Below are 15,625 nucleotides of genomic sequence, written 5' to 3' on the forward strand. Positions count from 1 at the left end.
CCCCCTAAATACCTCCTGCCTCAAAAGACAACAGGCGAAGTTATGGGCTATACAGCTTCCATCTAAGATTTTTAATTCAGATAGGGTCTTGCTATGTTGCCCAGGCTGGCCTTGAACTCTTGGGCTCAAGCAATCCCCCCACCTAAGCCTCCTGAGGGGCTAGATTTATAGGTGTGAGCCACCACGCCCAGCTCAGATTTTTTTTCTTTAATAGACATGAGGTCTCACTATGTTGCTAAAGCTTACCTCAAACTCCTGGGCTCAAGCCATCCTCCTGCCTCAGCCTCCCAAGTAGCTAGAGCTACTGGCACACACCACCTCACTCAGCTCCCTTTTGGATTTAATTGGTAAATCCAATTTTGGATTTAAATTTGGATCCAAGGCCAGACATGGTGGCTCACACCTGTAATCCCAGCACTTTGGGAGGCTGAGGCAGGTGGATCACCTGAGGTCAGGAGTTCAAGACCAGCCTGGCCAACATGGCAAAACCCCGTCTCTATTAAAAATACAAAAAATAGCCAGGCGTGGTGGTGGGCTCCTTAATCCCAGTTACTTGGGAGGCTGAGGCAAGAGAATTGCTTGAACCTGGGTGGCGGAGCTTGAAGCTGGGTGGCGGAGGTTGCAGTGAGCCGAGATCGCACCATTGCACTCTAGCCTGGGAGACAAGAGCGAAACTCCATCTCAAATAAATAAATAAATAAATAAATAAATAATTAACCAGCCGTGGTGGTGGGTGCCTATAATCCCAGCTACTCAGGAGGCTGAGACAGGAGAATCGCTTGAACCCAGGAGGCAGAGGTTGCAGTGAGCCGCGATCACGCCATTGCACTCCGGCCTGGGCAACAAGAGTGAACCTCTGTCTCAAAAAATAATAAATAAATAAATAAATAAATTTTGGATCCAAAAGGCTAAACCGCTTGAATTTAATTGCAGATGGTTCTCGAAGGAAGCAGTTCGTAACGCATCATGCCGCCATTTAGACTCAGAAATATCAGTGACTGACATTCACAGTGTCCATCATGGCGGGGACAGAGAATGAAGAGACAGAGGCAGGCAAAGGCACCAACCCACAAGAAGTGAAGAGAGCTGGCCAGCAAAATAAAAATAAGTCACCCAGAAAAGGGATAAAAATTCACATTTCTCTCAGATGCTCCTCAGAAATATAACTCTAGCATAGGTCTGAACTTAAGGACTTTTTTTTTTTTTTTTACTATTTCCCTAAAAAAAGGCAAGAGAGGCATAATAAGAAGACACTGGGCCAGGCGCAGTGGCTCACCCCCGTAATCCCAGCACTTTGGGAGGCCGAGGCTGGCGGATCACGAGGTCAGGAGATCAAGACCATCCTGGTTAACACGGTGAAACCCCGTCTCTACTAAAAATACAAAAAACAAAACAAAAAAAATTAGCCAGGCTTGCTGGCCGGCGCCTGTAGTCCCAGCTACTTGGGAGGCTGAGGCAAGAGAATCACTTGAACCCGGGAGACGGAGCTTGCAGTGAGCCAAGATCGCGCCACTGCACTCCAGCCTAGCGACAGAGCAAGACTCCGTCTCAAAAAATAAAAATAAAAATAAAAAAAATAAGACACTGGCTGAGGATCCTAGAGGGCCGGGTCCACCTAGCCCAGGGGTTCTCAATCTTGGCTGAAACTGAGGATCACCTGGGGAGAACAGAATTGCTGGAAGCCGGGCTCAGGCATCAGTTTTCTACTGGTTGTCAGTTGGTTCTAATGTTAGCGAGAGTGCAGAGTCATAGCTATAGGCCTTAATTTTTTCTGACACATTTTTTTTTTTTTGAGATAGACTTTCGCTGTCACCCATGCAGTGGCGCGGTCTCGGCTCACTGCAACCTCCGCCTCCCGGGTTCAAGCGATTCTCCTGCCTCAGCCTCCCAAGTAGCTGGGACTACAGGCATGCACCACCATGTCCAGCTAATTTTTTTTGTAGTTTTAGTAGAAATGGGGTTTCACCATGTTGGTCAGGCTGGTCTTGAACTCCTGACCTCAAATGATCTGCCTACCTCAGCCTCCCAAAGTGCTGGGATTACAGGCATAAAACACCGTGCCTGGCCTAGCTCTTTAACTTTCAAACATTTATGTAGCTTGTTTTGCATTCACAAACTTTCATCAGAGGAAATGGAAAATCTCTAGGGTCCCTTCCAGGGCCACAATTGCTCCTCCTTCTAATTAGCAGATTCTTTCTTCAAATTTAGATCAACTGTTATCCAGAAAAGTCTTCAGTAATCCCCTTCCATGCTCTTTTGGAACCCTTCATAGTTTCTTTGTGTAATTAATTATTTTATCTAATTAGTTATGCAATCATTCGTTTAAAGTTGACCTTCCTCACTGACATATAAACTTGCTGATGGCCAGCATCTATCTTGCAAACTTGGCCACTTGCACATAAAAAGCATCAATAAATATTTTCAGGATTTCTGAATAAATACAATGCTATGATTCTGTGATAGATTCATTCATATCATAGTCAGAACTGGAAATGATTTATCAGTCTATACCATCAAACTTTTTATGTAAACGGCCAAATAGTAAGTATTTTAGGCTTTATGAGCCACACGTAAGGTCTCTGTCGCATATTTTTCACTGGTTTAATTTTGTTTTGAGCAATTTTGAACATGTAAAAACCATTCTTAGCTCCAGGCTTTGCAAAACCAGGCCAAGTCTATACTTCAGTTACAATAACTACATTTCAAATGTATAAATGTTCCATTCTACCAGGATACTAGTCATGCAATTGTTATGCCTCTTCCTATTTCTGTCTATAAAACAAAACTAATCTCAAAAGCTGCCTTTGATATTTCGAGTGACAAAGCAGGACACAAGAGGTCTCTCTATTTTCTCCATTTCTTCTGGTCATTAGAGAACATTCCTTGGTCTCCCAGGATTTTTTGGAGGGGAAATGAAAAATTTTTCCCCTATAGAACTTCAGTTTGCCTGCATCTAACTGGAACTAAATATCTAGGAAATGGCATCCCCCAATTCTCAAGTGATTAATTATCATAACAGTATATTGTTGTATTCATGTTACCGAATTACTGAAAATAGCCCTAAGACTAATTCTTTCCTACCACTCAGATAATGTATGTAACAAAAAATAAGGTCAGCAGGATCTTGCATGTGTGTGACTGAAGGTAAATGTGTACATGCATATCCAGCCAAAAATTATCAAAGGAGTTCCAGAACAGTGTGGAGGATAGAAAATGATGACCTGCTGGAACTCTACTTCCATGAAAGCATATGCCCCGAAATCCTTAATCAAGGGTCTCCGTACCACAACCCTATCATCACCCTGGGCCTGGTATTTCCGTGTTTAGCGGTAGTGGGGAAATTATCCTGTGCTTTTAGCAGCATCCTTGGCCATTACTACTGGATGGCGGTAGCACAGCCACCTCGCCCCCAGCTGTAACAGCCCAAAATGTCTCCAGACATTGCCAAATGTCTCCTGGGCCAGGGGGCAAAAATAACCCCAGGCTGAGAACCCCAGGCCCAACCTCTCTCTAAAGAAACTTCACCTCCTTCTTTAGTGATAACTAGGCTTTCCCTTGAGGATATCCTCGCCCTGCAATCGTCTTAGGTGGAGGCACTTTTTTTTTTTTTTTTTTGAGATGGAGTCTCGCCCTGTCGCCTAGGCTGGAGTGCAATGGCATGATCTTGGCTCACTGCAACCTCCGCCTCCCAGGTTCAAGCAATTCTCCTGCCTCAGCCTCCTGAGTAGCCGGGATTACAGGCATGCGCCACCACACCCGGCTAATTTTTTGTATCTTTAGTAGAGAGGAGATTTCACCATGTTGGCCAGGCTGGTCTCGAACTCCTGACCTCATGATCCACCCACCTCAGCCTCCCAAAGTGCTGGGACTCCAGGTGTGAGCCACCACGCCCGGCCAGGTGGAGGCATTTTAAGTCAAATTCTTCACATTTGAGGCAAAAAATGTGGGTAACATCCTTGTTCCCCATGAACACTTCCAGATGATTTATTCTCCTTCAAAACCATGAGCTTTTTTGAAAATTCCTGCCACTGGCTAGACCCTACTATCCCTCCTCCTTTCTGCCATCCACTAACCTCTAGTTATTCCCTCCCCTCGTCATTCACTAAATAAGTCACCTCCTGCCTCACTGCCCCACGTTCCACCTCTACTCCTATCATTCTTAGTGATTTGGACATCCACATGGAGAGCAAACCATTGCTCAGGAGGATACCTCACCCGAGACCTTGATCCCCTTGCCTCCAGCTAACATTTTCTCCACCACAAAACAGTCACCCATTCCCATCTCACAGCCTCATATTGGTCACTATCAGGAACCATACCACCTCCAGAAGATCAATTCCAAAGTTTACTCCAAACTCTCCAGTGGGTTCCCATCACCCTCAGAGTAAAATCAAATCCCTCACTGTGCAGTCCTGATAGGTAAGTTAGCAACAACGAGGAAGGGGGGTCCCAGGTGGGGGAGAACAATCGTTCTGAGAGACTGCTAACCACAAACAACCCGCTTGCACACTATCCTGTTCCCAAACACCTCACTCTGCATGCAGCCCCAGCAGCATCATTTTATTTGCACGGTAGCCCCACAAGCAGGACCCTGTCAAACTTTCCCCCAGCCCCTGTCTCTTGGCAGACAGCCCCTTCTCTGCTGAGCTACCCGTTGCCCTTTGCAACGTACTTACTCTCTAATAAACTTGCATTCTTCACCTCACTACTGTTTCAGTAAATTATTTTATAACCCAAGGCAACAGCCCCAATCAGTCACAACCCCCGCAACACTCACCAGATGCAAGAGCCACCTCCCTACCTCCCACCTCTCACCACTCTTGCCTACTGGCCTTCTCCTCCTCAAACACACTGAGCTCACTCTCACCATGAAGACTTTTGCACTAGAACACTCTTCTTCCGGATACATCAATGACTCCCTCACTCCTTCATCTCATTCAGGTCTCTGGTCAGTGGTCACTTTCACTGAGAGAACTTCCTAATACCCTTTCTGAAGGAGCACACCCCATTACTCTTGTTCCCATTATCCACTTTATTCTTCAGGGAGCTTAGTCCTTGAATTTATGTAAGTCTGTGATCTGTCTCCTGCTCCTGGAGTGTAAACTCCATTTCAGCAATCCCTGCTGTGTGTTTACCACCTTTTACTCAGGACCTCAAGGAGTGGCTGGCAAAGACGGGATAATCAATTAATCTTTTGATCATCAATGAATCTATGTACAAATGCCTGAATGCAGCATCTAACTCCTGAGAACTACCTTCTACTTTTAGGCTCTTACTCTAGAACCCCTTCTACAGCTCCATCCAGCATGCTGACCTTGAATCAGTTGTCCCTACTACTGTTGCACAATCCATCACTCATGCTGTGTCACTTCCTTCCTCAGCGGCTTAAATTCCATGTTCTATCACTGTAATTACATACTTCAAACACTTCAGCTTTCTTATCCCTCTCTCCCTCCACCACACTTGTCAGGTGAAACCACAACCTGTTTCGGCGCAGCCATCCACTTTCTCTTTGCCTGCACCTGAATAACTGAACATTGTAAAAGAAAGCCACACAGGTGTTGTCTGTCTTGACTTTCAGTGCACAGCTACATACCTCAAGGAGGCCAACACTGCCGTGGGTTCTCATGTAAGCTTCCACTCCAGTACAATGTTTAAACAATCTTCTCCCCACCTGACCCGTTCTTTCCAATGATGAGATGATATTGTCAAATGATTTACTGAGACAACGGAAGAATCTGAGACAAATTCCAAATATGCAAAAATGCTCACACTTGTCTTCCTCACAATGGAAAGAGGCCCTCTCACAAACAAGAGCAAGTTCTTTCCCTTGTGTTCTGAGCTGAATTCCTTATTGCATGCCAAGATCTCACTTCTTTGGCTATCCCTTCTCTCCTGAAACACAAACACCTCCCTCTTTGCTGGACATTCCCAGTATCACACAAACATGCTTTAAAAAAAAAACCGAAAGAACAAATCCTCCCTTGAGCCACATCACTCTCCGCTCCCAGCTACGATTCCATTTCTTGGCTTCCCTTCACATCAAAACTACTAACCGGAATTAACTACGTTTGCTACCTCTCCCTCCTTGCTCAGTCTGCTCTAATTTGATTTCCATCCCCATGATGTGCCAGAAGCTGCTGGGCAGCATGGTATCAATAACTTTTTTTTTCCATTTTTTTTTTTTTTTAAAGATAAGGTCTCCCTCTGTCACCCAGGCCGGAATGCAGTGGCCCTATCATAACTCACTGCAGCCTCAGATTTCTGGACAAAAGCAATCCTCCTGCTTCAACCTCCCAAAGTGCTGGGACTACATGGGTGAGCCGCCACACCCAGCCAACATTTCTGTCTTCATCCTACTTAGTTTATCTTTCAGAAAAATTTCACTGTTGATTTACTCCTACTCCTTAAAGCACTTTACTCTCAGCTCATGATATTCCCTTCCCCTATTTTCTCTAACTCGCTAGCCATTTTCTCCCAAGTCCCTTTTAATGGCTTCTCTACCCAACACGGCAATGTAGGAGTGCTTCCTGGCTCACCCCACAGCTTATTCTCTCAACTCTTTCTATATTCTCTCCCATAATCTCGCCCAGTCTCTAAATACCCCATTCTTTGAAACCGGGCAGACCTTTGTGAACGCACTAACAGAGTATGGAAGAAGGGGCCCCATACCTGGACAGAATGCATGGGGCAGTTGGGGCAGCTACGTGAAGCCTCCGAAGACAGAGCGGAGCTCCACAAGACTGCTTTCCTGAGATACAGGTCACAAAGACCCACTGATAACACAGGATGTGAAAAAGAAGCTAGCCAAAACCCACCAAAACCAAGATGGTGATGAAAACGACCTCTGGTTGTCCTCACTGCTCATTATATGCCAAAGATAATCATTAGCATACTAAAGGAATCGTTAGCATGGACCCGCCAGCGCCAGGACAGTTTACAAATGCAATGGCAACCTCAGGAAGTTGCCCTGTATGTTCTTTAAGGGGGAGGAGCCCTCAATTCTGGGAATCTCCTGTCATTTTCCAAAGAAAACTCACGAGTAATCCACCCCTTGTTTAGCATATGATCAAGAAATAGCCATAAAAATAGCCAGTCAGAAGCCCTCAGGGCTGCTCCGTCTATGGGGTAGCCACCCTTTTATTCTTTTACTTTCTTAATAAACTTGCTTTCCCTTTGCTCTGTGGTTCCCTCTTGAATTGCTTCCTGAGGGAAGCCAAGAACCCATGTTTTCTCCCAGGCAGAACCCCAGTTTTGGGGTTGGCTCTGTGACAAGACTGTATTGTAATAGCAGGAGGACTGGTGAAAAAGATGAGAATTCAAAGAACCACCAAACCAGCAGGTTTACCAGTTTTGTTCCTCCAGTGTCCCTCAACCTGAACTCAAGGTATCCCAAAACCCAGAAGTGGGCATCAGCACCGACAAGGAAAGCTTTAAGGGGCAATTTGGCAATGTGTGTCAGTGATCTTTAAAAATTCACCCCTTTGACCCAGAAATTCAACTTTATAAAAGCTATTCTAGGTAAATATTCAGAGGTATCCTCAGAGTGAGGCATCATGGGAGTATTATGACGACTACATGAGATAATGCATGTCAAGTATTTATCACAGTTCCTGGTACTATAACAAATAGATTATTAATAGTACCAAAATTCAAAGGAACTAAAATGTCCAACAATACAGACATAAATAAAAAAGGATAGCTTTATACACATGACTGCTAACTATACAGCCATTAAAAGCCATGTTATTACAGAAAGAATAATCACTTAATTGATTTAAACATATTAAATATATTTAAAGAAACCAGAAAAATAAAACATCAGCTATCACTGAAGAATGCTAGGGCACTGATAACAGAATAGGAAATAATGAGGCATTTATGCTGCCTTTCTAGAAAGAACTGTATTTCAGGGTAACAACCATACCTAGTGAATAATGTCTTCAATACAGAAAAATTCCAGCCAAAATGTGCAAAAGGAATGATAGAATTGGCCGGGCGCGGTGGCTCACGCCTGTAATCCCAGCACTTTGGGAGGCCGAGGTGGGCAGATCACAAGGTCAAGAGATCGAGACCATCCTGGCCAACATGGTGAAACCCCGTCTCTACTAAAAATACAAAAATTAGCTGGGCATGGTGGTGCATGCCTGTAGTTCCAGCTGCTCTGGAAGCTGAGGCAGGAGAATCACCTGAACCTGGGAAGCGGAGGTTGCAGTGAGCTGAGATCTCGCCATTGCACTCCAGTCTGGCGACAGAGTGAGACTCTGTCTCAAAAAAAAAAAAAAAAAAAAAGAAATGATATAATTAGAAAATCACCATTTTGCAATCCCTAATGAAATAATGGGTTCACTTAAAGAACAGCAAGTGGATGGAAAATCCATTAGAGAAAAGGTCAATTGAAACTCTTGCAAAGAAAGGATCAAGCTGTCAGCCCCAAACCCAGGGATCATTCACAGCTTCAGGACAACTGAGAAAGCCAGACATGGTGGGCCCCTGCTGGGGGTGATCATAAAGTACACAGCATCCCCCATCGAGCTTTCCTGCTGTCCCCCAGCCTCTGGAACAAAAGAAAGGAGAACTCAGCATGAACCAATTCCACTGTCAGATTGCACCTAGCATCCATTCTAGACTATCAGAGAGTTCTGAGGATGGACTAGTTACCAGGTAATATTGAACAACTTATCCTATTTGCTTTCAATATAAAGAATGACATTGTAGCATACTTTAAAAGTCCATTTTTGAGATACATATTTGATATTAAAATAACATGATGTCTGGAGCTTGTTTTAAATTATTTCACAAAAAAGTAGGTGGCATGGGGTAGAAGTGGAAAAAAAGGGTTGATAAAACTATTATGGCATTGAAAATATTGATGATTACTGAAGCTGAGTAATGGATTCATGGGAATTCATTGTAATTCTCTGAGTGTGTATATTCCACTTTCACAATATCTTAAATCACACTATTAAAAACATTTAATTACATAGAAATATGTGACACAAAAATCATGTGAAAATTCAAGATCACAAAACTAAACAAAGCATGTTCCTGATTTTGCAAAACCAAGAGATACGAACACAGTTTATTAAAGAGTCAAAATCGCTGTGGTGGGAAGGCAAACAGTTTTTGTTATTTCCAGGACACACACTCCAGCTGGACTATACTGAACTCCTTTTCTATTCAAGGAATGTAATTTGACCAGGTCAGGGGGAGTGGACAGAGACATGAACTTTTATTTCTCTTCCTGCATTTGATAATTGAGAATTTAATCAGGAGACACTCACCTACTAAATAGGATTAGGATGCCTTGAATCTAAACTAGGGAGAATGGACTGCCCTGAAGCCTTAAACACAACCTTACTTTTTTTTTTTTTTTTTTTTTTTTTTTGAGACGGAGTCTTGCTCCGTCCCCCAGGCTGCAGTGCAGTGTCGTGATCTCGGCTCACCATGACCTCCGCCTCCCCGGTTCAAGCGATTCTCCTGCCTCCCGAGTAGCTGGGACCATAGGCATGTGCCACTATGCCTGGCCAATTTTTGTATTTTTAGTAGAGATGGGGTTTCACCATGTTAGCCAGGATGGTCTTGATCTCCTGACCTCAGGCAATCCGCCCACCTCGGCCTCCCAAAGTGCTGGGATTACAGGTGCGCACCACCGTGCCCGGCCACAACCTTACTTCTTAACTGTGCAAACTGGCTGGCTGGGGCCAGGAACCAGAGGCTTCCCGGTTCCCTCTGACACGGGCTTTCACACCCCATGACCACAGTATCCCCCAGTCAAGGTATCCCCCAGTCCCCTCACTCTACTCCTTGGTCAAATCACTGTTCCTAGACAGACATGTCAACCACACCAATAAATGAAAATCATTGGCCCTAGAGTAATTTTAACTTTTTCAAGTGTCCAGCTATTCAAACCTGCATTTTACTTCATATTTGCTTACATTTATTTATTCAACCATATTTCCTGAGCTCTTACTCTTTTCAAAACAGCACTAAGTCAATTTGCCAAAAATCTATCTGCTGAATGAACAGCTCACAAAACACTGCCTGTGGGCAGCAGCCATTTCACAGCAGGAGCTGGTGCCAGCTAGAAGGTCAGTCCCTAAGGCCCGGACCACAGGGTCAGCCAGGGAGGCCTTCAGAAGCACACACTGTCCCAGGGTCACTTATCAGGAAAACGCAAGTGGAATTACCATAAAGGAAGAGTTAGGCTCTGACACTGCCTAGAGAACACACCCCCAGCAGGTGCAGCAACACTGCAACTGGAGAAAATTCTCAAAAGCTGATAAAATCATCTCTATAGCACAGATTGCTATAAACTTTATAAGTATATAAATGCTAGTTTCTGAGAAATTTATAACTCTATAAAGATAAGGGCAGGAGAGGGGCAAAGTTTCTTGGGCTCTTTATGCTCCCTTTCCTCCCTCCACCCAAATAAAAGACCCAGTGGGAGGGGCCATCTTCCTGTCCTTCAAACCCAGCCTCTAATATCATTTTCTGAACTAGAAAATGCAGGCCTGTCCAGATGCGGTGGCTCACGCCTGTAATCCCAGCACTTTGGGAGGCCGAGGCAGGCAGATCATGAGGTCAAGAGATCGAGACCAACCTGGCCAACAGGGTGAAACCCGGTCTCTACTAAAAATACAAAAATTAGCTGGGTGTGGTGGTGCGTGCCTGTAGTCCCAGCTACTCGGGAGGCTGAGGCAGGAGGAGCGCTTGAACCCAGGAGGTGGAGGTTGCAGTGAGCCGAGATCACACCACTGCACTCTAGCTGGTGACAGAGTGAGACTCTGTCTCAAAAAAAAAAAAAAAAAAAAGAAAATGCAGGCCTAAGGATGTTAGGTGTCTTGTCAAAGGTCACGTTATCTTTATCTAGGAAAGGCCCATGTCATTGATCACACATATTACATATTATATACCTAATTATGCAGAACTGAAGAAATCTAGAATAGCATAACCATGAAGAATTCTCTCATTCTTTTATAGGATGGAAAGTGTTCCTTATTTTCTGCCTATTCCTTTCCCCTGAAAACACGTGGACTCTGTACCTTGACTTCATGAAGTACACCCATGTGGGGAGGCATGGGATTGCAGCCATAGCTTAAGCAACAGAAGCTACTTCCTGGATCTCAATCCCGATGTCAGAGGCGTTTGAACCAGAGTGACTCCATCTTGAATAGAGGCTGGGTAAAATGAGACTGAGACCTACTGGGATGCATTCCCAGGAGGTTAAGAAATTCTTAGTCACAGGATGAGTAGGAGGTCGGCGCAAGATACAGGTCATAAAGACCTTGCTGATAAGGCTGATGAGACAGATTGCAGTAAAGAAGCCGGCTAAAACCCACTAAAACCAAGACGGTGACCAGAGTGACCTCTGGTCATCCTCATGTTACACTCCCACCAGTGCCATGACAGTTTACAGATGCCATGGCAACATCAGGGAGTTCCCCTATATGGTCAAAGAAGGGGAGGCATGGATAATTCACCCCTTGTTTAGCATATCATCAAGAAATAACCATAAAAATGGGCAACCAGCAGCCCTCGGTCGGGGCTGCTCTGTCTATGGAGTAGCCTTTCTTTATTCCTTTACTTTCTTAATAAAGTTGCTTTCACTTTACTCTAAGGACTTGCCCTGAATTCTTTCTCGTACAAGATCCAAGAACCCTCTCTTAGGGTCTGGATTGGGACCCCTTTCCGGTAACACTGATGCCTCCATTATGCTAGGTATGGCCTTAGACAGGTTACATAACCCCTGGTAATCCTGTTTCCTCATCTAGAAATTGGAAATAATCATCCTCATTACCTCCGAGGATTACTGTGAAAATTAAATGAAACAATTTTTGTAACAGGCTTAACAGTACCCAATAAATGTTACCTGTTATTATTATGATCAAGATATACTTCAAATACTCTCTACTTGTAAATGTGATTTAAAATGTTGGTTCAACTTAAAAGAAGGAAATCATAAGTTGGATCTAAAAGCATTTGAAATAGTACGGTAATAGGCAAGGTAATCACAGATTCAAATATCTTCATCCATCAAGTTTTGGGTTTTTTTTCTTAAATTTAGTAGATTTTAACAACAAGGTAATATTTAAGACACTGCTTGCTAGAATTCCTAGCCTCAATTTTTTTTTTAAAAAAAGGGCTTGCATATTTGTTTTACTATATTTATTAAATTCACATCAAAAATAATATTCATTAAATGAGAGTTGGGGACTTATTAATCATTAATGTTCTCCAATTATTGCTGTACTAATCCCCTCACACTCTTCCCACATATTCTTCCACACTGTAGCTAATCAAAAGTGAAGCTTGTAGAATCAGCTTTGCAGTCATACACTAGCTATAAATACTCCTCTTACCTTGAGAAGCAAAACTCACAAGCCTAGATAAACATGGACACTGCAGTTAGGGGGAAAGTTTTTATTCACCATCAAAACAAATGTTGCAATCCTCTTGCACAATGAAGAAGTAAAATCAACTCTCCTTGCACTAGGGTTTTATTGGGCCTGTGACCATTGACACTATAAAAAGTAAAAAATATTTTATTTGAACAGGGCTATACAATGTAAAAGGCATTTCTGCATCTACTGTCAGCTCTGTGAAGTAGGCAGAGCAGGATTTATCATCACAACTTCAAAGAAACTGAGGAATGAAAAGGTTCTAGAGTCTGCCCGAAGTCATAAGATTAGAAAGTGGCAGTGCCAAAACTGGACGCACACTCTGCTTTCCTCATTTTTATTCCAGGGATCTTCTACTTCTGACTCAGCCAGCAACTCTGGGAAAAGCTTCTGACCAACTTTCTGCATTCGGATATAAAAGAAACAGACCATGCGGTCTGTGCCCTGCAGGGGCTAACAACCTACTTACAACAACCAAAGCCCAAGAAGGAACATTTTAAAAGCAGTCTGTGTAGAATACACTGCCTTAATTAAACATCCTTAGTGGAACTGGGAGGCTGAGGAGGAGCAAAGATAAGATATAACCAAGCACTTAGGAGTCTGTCATATCCCAAAGAATGTCCTAGGCCTACTAGAGGAAGACAAGCTGAAGAAAACATGCTCCCTGCCCTTAACTAATAATAATAATAGTAATAATAATACAATAAGACGATGTAGCTGGCATACTCTTGTAGAAGAGATGCAGAGTACGGGCTGGTTCCTAACTGCTGACAACATACAGCAGGGAGAGTCAGTGTCTCAGGATGATGTATTTGCTATAATTGATGTGGAACACATCTTTTAATACCCTTCTCAATATTTCTAGTGTCAAGTAATATGAATGCATCAAATGTGCATCTCAGTTCACCACAGAGAACAGCCAACTTCTTCAAAACAATATTAAAGACACATTGTAGGCACTTTTTCTTGAAGACTGAGAGGATCTTCCTGCAAGAGTATCTAAATGAAGGGTGTACATAGGTTCAGTGAGTTCAACATAGAGCAGGGAGAGTCTCCCATTTTACTGAGACAAGAAAGTGTCCAAACAGGAATAGAAGCTTTGATGACAGACAGTAGGAGATGCTCTTCTACCAGTACCCTTGATGGTGCATGTAACCTTTCTGGTTTTACTCACTCCAAAGACTAATCATTGTCATGAGGACGATCAAGTGACTCAGTGACAATCCACTTCAGTATGTTCATCTTCAGTATGTTAGAGCCAGAAGAAATCTTAGAGATCATTTCGTTCAAACCACTAATTCCACTGTAAAGAAACCAAGGCCCAAATACTTGAGTCATATGTCTAAGTTTATATACATGAGAGGGCTAAGTGTAAGTTTTGTACTGAGTTTTATGTCCTATAATAGCATTCAATTTTAATCATCTGTTTGAAACTTATATTTTAATAGCCTACAAATATGTCACTGATATTTTTTCCTTGTGTGCATGTGGGTTTTTTGGGTTTTTTTGGGTTTTTTTGAGACAGAGTCTCGCTCTGTTGCCCAGGCTGGAGTGCAATGGCAGGATCTCGGCTCACTGCAACCTCCAACTCCTGGGTTCAAGTGATTCTCCTGCCTCAGCCTCCTGAGTAGCTGGGATTACAGGCTCTCGCCACCACGCCAGGCTAATTTTTGTATTGGTAGTAGAGACAGGGTTTCACCATGTTGGCCAGGCTGATCTTGAACTCCTGACCTCAGATGATCCATCTGCCTTGGCCTCCCAAAGTGCTGGGATTACAGGTGTAAGTCACTGCACCAGGCCCCTTCTGTGCATTTTTTAATGGTAGAAGGATGAACAAGACAGTTGCTGTATTTTAAAAGGTGTCAACACAGGTTTCTGTTTCTTCCAGGCCACTATATCTTATGCAAAATGAGAATTAAAACAGATGTCTTGTCACGTTAAATTTTTCTCTGACCTTATAGCTCAGACATAACTATCTAATAAACTTCCCTGATATCCCATGTTATCTATCAATTGAAATATTAGGAGGAAATAAGGATGTTGACAAGCAAATCTATTATAAGACATTAATGATAATTGCTTAAGTTCATGATGTCACTGAATACAGAGATATCACATATTCTGTATCTCACATACTAACGGCTTATACTTGCCAAATAAGAAAAAAAATAAGGAGGGCCATTTATGATCAAATAGAAATTACCATGTCTAGTTTTAGGTCCAAAATGCTGCAGGTTTTATAGTAAAAAGAAGACTGCTACAAGGATAAATATCTAGGGTTGTCGCAAAGAAAGAAAACAAACGTGAAATCCAATAGCTAGACAAACCATTAAGGAAAACAAGTCACAAAACACACAAGGATGATGAACTCCCTGCCCTCATCTGCAAAGATGACCATGGCTAATAAAGGGATTTGGACCAACATAAAGCAGAGTGAAACTCTACTACCCCTGGAGGAATCAAAATTCACTGAATCCAGGTACACCTTTGATTTAGACACTCTTACAGGAAGATCCTCTTAGTCTTCAAGAACAAGTGCCTACAATGTGTCTTCATCATTGTTTTAAAGAAGTTGACTGTTCTCTTTGGTGAACTGAGGTGCACGTTTGATGCATTTATGTTACTTGACACTAGGGATATTGAGAAGGGTATTAAAAGATGTGTTCCACATCAATTATAGCAAAAACATCATACTGAGACAGAGTATTCAAAAAGTGACTTTGTTATAGAGAGTTCTCGGTACTACATGTCTATTAAAATTTATATAAAGTTCAATTTGACTAGCATCAAGGGATTTTTTTCCTGGGGAAGAGAGAAAAAGACACTATCCAACTTCAATTTACCAAAGGTTGAAAATGACAAAAATAAATAGAGAAATTTAATCTAATAAATCTAATGAAGTTGAAAAAAGAATATCATAGAACACATATGATGATAACTACCAACCACTTTTCAGGAGCTATGACAGGTTATGAATTTCCTGGTATTTTTTTAAAAGGTCATGAAATAAATCAAGATTAAAAGGGAAAAGCTATAGAAAGTCAAAAGAAAAATGTTTTTTAAATTTAATTGTTGTATCTATTAAGTTAAATCCATAAAAGTGACTCTAATAAATGGCAGCTTCTAAAATCACTTGGTTGAAGAGTTTTAAATAAATATTTAAAGCAGTCTCAAATAAAAGGAATGAGTCACACAGATCATAGCTGCTGCTCTTACTTTTTAAG

General features: G+C 42.5%; 1 protein-coding gene across 7 annotated transcripts in view; it reads right to left on the reverse strand.

Annotated features, from left to right (window-relative positions):
- FMN2 (formin 2) overlaps positions 1–15,625 on the reverse strand; it is a 391,989-nt gene that overhangs the window by 358,732 nt on the left and 17,632 nt on the right. The window lies entirely within an intron of this gene.

Source organism: Pan paniscus, chromosome 1, assembly GCF_029289425.2.
Source record: "Pan paniscus chromosome 1, NHGRI_mPanPan1-v2.0_pri, whole genome shotgun sequence".
Lineage (NCBI taxonomy): Eukaryota > Metazoa > Chordata > Mammalia > Primates > Hominidae > Pan > Pan paniscus.